Source organism: Eucalyptus grandis, chromosome 10 (assembly GCF_016545825.1).
Source record: "Eucalyptus grandis isolate ANBG69807.140 chromosome 10, ASM1654582v1, whole genome shotgun sequence".
NCBI classification, from domain to species: Eukaryota; Viridiplantae; Streptophyta; class Magnoliopsida; order Myrtales; family Myrtaceae; genus Eucalyptus; species Eucalyptus grandis.
In genome coordinates this window covers 9,978,186-9,984,185 of record NC_052621.1, presented here as the reverse complement: position 1 = coordinate 9,984,185, position 6,000 = coordinate 9,978,186, and positions in this window count along the sequence as shown.

Sequence of the window (6,000 nt, the reverse complement as noted above, 5' to 3'; positions counted from 1 at the left end):
TAGCAATAGCTGCCATGCTTTGTATCTACTTTTTTGTACCGTGATCAATTTGCTAGCGTCAAACTAAGCACATTGCTAGATCTAAATGATACATACAGTAGATGCTTTGATAATTCTAGGCATAATAGTAAATCTTTATTAAATTATGGAGATGCAATTATAGTTTAACCATCTTTACATATATTAAGTTTCACTTTATCGGGGCATCAAAAATAAGGTTTCCACAGCTAAAGCTGCTGTGAAAAAGCTGACTCGAGCAACTTCCGATTCATCAATCGAAGTATGAAAAGAAAACCATGTCATGAAGGTTTTAGCGTCATTGATTTTCTAATCTAAATTGTTAGAAGCAGTTCTTCAAGGGATTGATCAAGAAATTAGCAGATGAAATCGAGTAAAACCAAATCAAAACGATCATATGCACGGATCCCGTACTTCGAAGCATAGAGCGAAGCACTGCAGAAAGGGTGAGTGATTCAAAGAGGAAATCAATCATTGGGCCTGCTCGAGCACCGTGGGACAGGGTCCAAAGCATTGAAGTGCTGATAAGCGATGACCGATGAGAGATCGAGACGACGGGTCCCCGTTGGATCGGCCACTCTCAGGTGTTTCGTCGGACTGACAATTCAATGCCAAAGTGAAAAACCCATGACAAATCACGTCAAGACAGCATCTCTTGACTTGCAATTGTGGCCAAACAGCTTTCCGCCTTAAGATCGCCAGATCGCTCTTTCGGAAGTCCGTCTACAGTACTACCGAAAACCCCTTTTGTCAAGTAACAATTGAATAGTTCTCAATCAGCCCTCGAGAGACAGAATTTGTATTTATTGACAATTTCATCGAAATTAGGGCAAGATACAGTTTGCTATGCCGTGAAAGACCGTCTCTCAAACGATAGCGGAGGGGGTGTATTGAAAGTTTTTTTCTTTGTTGCTGTCGATCTTAGAAACGAAAAACTTTCACATATGGTTATAGAATCACTAATTCTTGCATGAACTTAAGACTTTTTGATCGGTTGATCAATGTGCTAAACTATTGTTGAGTCTTCAATTTTCATTTACTGAAGGTAGATTTTTCGCATATTACTTTATAAGTTCATTTGTAAATCAACGTTTATTTTTTATTATGAGAAGTCATAATTCAAACGTTGCTTACCTCCCAAATTGCGGTATATTCGTTGGGATTGCAATTGACCCTTAAAAAAATTGGTGACAAGCGTTACCTGACAAACCTATTGAGTGTCGAATACAAACTCTATGCTAACTAAATAGTCAATGATGATAGAGATGAAAAAGTAAATCCCTAAAAAATATAAAAACGGGAGGACGATGGGGCGGCATACATGGAGAATTGACCATACCAGGTCAAAAGTTAGTAGATGCAAAGGAACGATCGAACCGGATGTTCAAGGGTATAAAAAAAAAAGGTATTGTTTCTCCACAATAAGCAAAAAAGGCTTCTAGAATAATCTATCTCGATTTGAATAATCTAACGGAGGAAGAGAAAAATTATGGTTCTTCAGACTATGCAGTTTCTCCTTCTTGGAAGCTTCGTGCATCGGAAATGATTTGTTTTGCATGATTTAGGGACCTAATTGTTTGAAGTAAGAGAGAAAAAGGTTGCCTAGGAGCAGGCAAACAAGGAGCAAGTTTTTGTCCCAACTTTGGGTTTCCTTGGTATATCACTTCAAGTGACCAAAAATTGATCATAGTCAAGCCTAAAACCATAGTCTAAAAAACTATTATTTTAATTAGCGATAATCATCTTTTCCTTTTCAGTCCGCGATGAGAGAGTAAAAGCAACCCCAAAAGCAATATTTTGAATTTACAGTTTACAATGGGACTTTAATATATCTCAAAAGTCAATGTTTACACACATATTTTTACAATCGTCAATGATTTTCTAGTATCATCCGACAAAGGTTGCGGGGAACGAGAAATGATTAAAAAAACATTAGGAGATTGGTCAGAATCTGCATAAGACCATGCAGGGTCTTCTTCCAATAACGTGCAATATTGTATTAGGGTTTACTATGGAGGGTGGGGTCCAAGAAAATGCATTGTTTCGATGCATTGATTAATGCCAATTGCCAACTACGATGTGATCATTGCTAACGTCTTCGTTCCTTGCTGTGAGGTTTCAACTACCGTTTCATCAGCGAATCTCACTCGCTATCCAATCACTATTCATCTTTCACCAAATCGACCTCATTAATCTTGCTGATTCTTCTCCAAGGATAATGTTTCGTTTCTAGCTTTTATGATCACATGTACGTGCTCACAATGGCAGAGGCAACCAGTCCCATTTCTTTCTCTTTCTTTTTTTTTTTCCTTTTATTTTGAGGGGATTTCCTTTTTCCTGTCATCGATTGCGGTCAGATGGTACCATAAGCTAAATTTCCAACCACTAGACTAAGGTTGTTTTACCTATTTAGCCAAATATATACAACACATGCATGCCAAGATTAATGGAATGATGTAAGGTCTAGGTTTTGTGCTGTTTGATTGACCGGCTTGAATACACACGGCGCTAGAATCCAGTGCGAGATCTCACATGCGATGTGCATTGACCTGCTTGATTATGCCCCTGGAAGCTACCCTTTATCTTTTGTATACATGATTTAGAATGAATATATGTTGTGGGGTCTATGATTTTTGACCAGTTTTATGAGGCGTGCTTGTACACTTCAATTGCTAATTAATTTTATGAGTTCTACTCGAAGCTCCATCATACCATTAAGAACCGTCCTTTCCTTTTTTTTTTTGTTTTGTTTTGTTTATGTTGTGGATTATTAGATACAGAAAGACAAATAAGAGAAAGGGTTGGGCAAGAAAGCGTGTGAGAGAAATGCATGGTATTTGTTAGTATTTAGTAGATGAGAGATATAGAGAATTAAGAAGATAAGGGTTGACCTTTCTCTAGGCCATTAGCCGAATGTCGTTAAGATGTGTATGATTATGCCATTGTTTACTCCAACGGCAGGCTGATCTTTAAATAATCGCTGGAAAAATTAAAATTCAGAAATAGAAGGGTAAAGTATAATTACTGACGTAGTGTCGCCAAGCTTTTTATTTCAACCGCTCGAGAGACATGAGAGGTTTGGCGACGTCGTATCGGCATGACGTGTGGTATTATGGATGCGCAAAACAATTTCCTAGTCTGATTCCAGGATATAGCTTTGTTTTTCGTTCGGAGAATAAATCAAGAGCATGCTTGCGAGCTACAAATGAGGAGTGGAATAAATTATTTCAACCGCTGGTTTCCTTAAGAAAACTAAAACTTGGGAATGGATCCGAAAGGTGTTCAAATAACGAGTCTGAGTTTCCAACTACCACTTTTAATGTATTATAGAAAATGAGTAAAATGGTACCCATTTCTCATAACCTTCCATGTAAGGGAATAGATATTGGGAAAAGTTAGCAAGCTACTTTTATATCACGAAAATAAATAATTTGAAAAATATATTTCTAAAAATGTTTGCTTAAATTGCTTACAAAACAGAATGAATGAAAAACGTTTTTCATCGTTCACAACAATGTTTAGATATAAAAATGGTTGTTGATAATGAAAATATTTATCATTAGCTAATTATTTTAAGCGATCAGTAAAATGCTTTTTAAATTATTCATTTTCAGTGAAGTCTAATGACATGCTGATCTTCAATTAGTTTGTCGTCTATTCAAGCCTTTCACAAAAACACCAATCTCCAAATTCATGGAGAAATCAAACTAGGTTCGTGGTAGAACTTCATTCGTTAGCATGGCTCACTCAATATAAGCACAACTTGAACCATGTCCCTTGTGTTGGTCTTTTCAACACTAAGTGATCCATAACTAAGATCTACTACTATAAAGGCAGCTCACAACTTGTATTTGTTGTGCTCTCTAAAAATTAATGCTTCTCAAAATCTCAAAGAGTTTTGGGTTGGAGTCCCATTCCACTAAGGATTCTTATGATTCTGGAGGATCCGGTTACAAGAGAACAAGGAATAGAGAGCTTGCTCCACTCCCTCTCGACTCTTAGGTCAATAAGTGATTGCCCTCTTTCTAACCCTTACTGCTCAACCTAGGATCTAATGACAATACCACTTTTGGTAGATGTGTGTATCATGGATGGACAAGGCCCATGCCAGATTCGACGAAGGTGAGGAGTTATTGGCGGGGAAGAGATAGCTTGGACAAGGTGCTACTACTGACGGGCGTGTAGGAATGGCAGGGAATATGAATGGACTGAATCATACTCCAAATAGAGGGATCATCACTAGTCTTTTGATACTTATTAACACTTATTGAAATCTACTAGGACGGTGCATTTTTTGGCCTGGAAAAATTGAATTTTGCCTCTTTGGTGTACCATAATTGAGCAAAAAATAGGTTATTTTTGTGCGGGGTCTTATGCAACCGTGGATTGCAAATATAAACGTAAAATGAGGAAAACCCTCGTCCAAAACTCCAGATCTTATCTTTTGATTGAACGGAAAGCGTGCGGCATGCAAATTGGGAAATTCAAATTGCGAATCTTGGTCGATATTGAAACAGAGAAAAGTCGCGGAAGATATGTAAATTCAAACAAGTTTCCTACAAAGCGATCAACTTTCTTGTTCTGTCTTTTCTGGGCACAAAGGAATCTTTAAATAAAAAAATGGAGAAAACATGTAGGGTCTTCCCTCTCCTTTTCAATGTAATTGACAGGAACACACACATAATAAAGCCAGCAAAACGATTATATTAAAAAAGGACGAATTAAACTAATGAAGACAAGGGACAAGCGTCGTCATCTGCATTGACTCTGAAATGCATAAACCGGTTGTGCTATGTTTGTCTGGTCCCTCACTTTCTCGAGGTTGGCAAACCAAGATTAGAAAAACCATGCATGCAGGCTGTATCCACGCATTAAAATGGAGAAGGACCTCTTGTCCTTTGCCAAGTAGTTTGATTTGGACTCTTGGCCATGTGTTTAGGGTCTAATAATTCATTGGATCTCTCCCTCTCTCTATCTGACCTAATATGCTTGAAAGGACTTGCGAGTGATTAAAGTCTTGTTAATTTCCATAATCTTTTTCTTTATTAAGTTTACTATGCACGGCACACCAAGAGTTGAAAGTGAATATGTTTTTTTTTTTTGAAGTGCCCTCGAAAAAATATTGTTTCTCCCTGAGAATCTCAGTGCAAAGGAGATTTTCTTTTACGCTTTTTTCATTTTAAGGACTTTACATTAGAAACGGTGGGTGACAATTCAAGCATAGCGACAAGGATGCATTGGTAGCATCAACCAACCGCAAAACCATGAATAATTACTCAATTAAGCATAGTGCACCGTATCAAGGTTGCGTGTTGACCAGGTTGTGTAGCTTAGACATTACACATATTATATATAGAAAAATAACAGGCCCAGAAGAGCCTTGAAATTGGAATCTCCTATCCCATCAAAATCTTTAGGAAAAATTACAAGAACAACACTGAAGTTTCAGGCGAGCGACGACTACAGAGTAATGCCAAATAGAACTTAAATTTTACATGCCTTCTCCCCCCCCGAGTGAGTGACCTTAAAATTCATTGATTATTACAACTAACAATTCATATTTGACAACATATTCCGCATCGCTTGTCTATGGAGTTTTAATGAGTCTTATAACCATGTGATCTTCATGCTTACACATCCTATATACCTAAGATTTTTGCTTATGTGTGTTTTTCCTAATTCATCATTCTAGGTGCCATTCTTCTAAGGTGCTTATATGTTATTTATATGCATGATAAAGTATATCCCACATCTCTTTTTTGTATGGTTTCATAGAGTTTTATATTCATTCTATCTCCCTCCACCTCTACGTATCAATTTAAACTTTTAAATTGGACTTTCTAACATAGTATTCAAATCAGGTTCCACCTATGTGAGGCCCCCCATTTGTCAATTCTGCTTGCTGTTCTTGATCTCTCCTTGTCTATAATGAATTAGGAGAAAACGAATTGAGTGTGTGTTTGAGCGTGTGTCGGGAGGTCG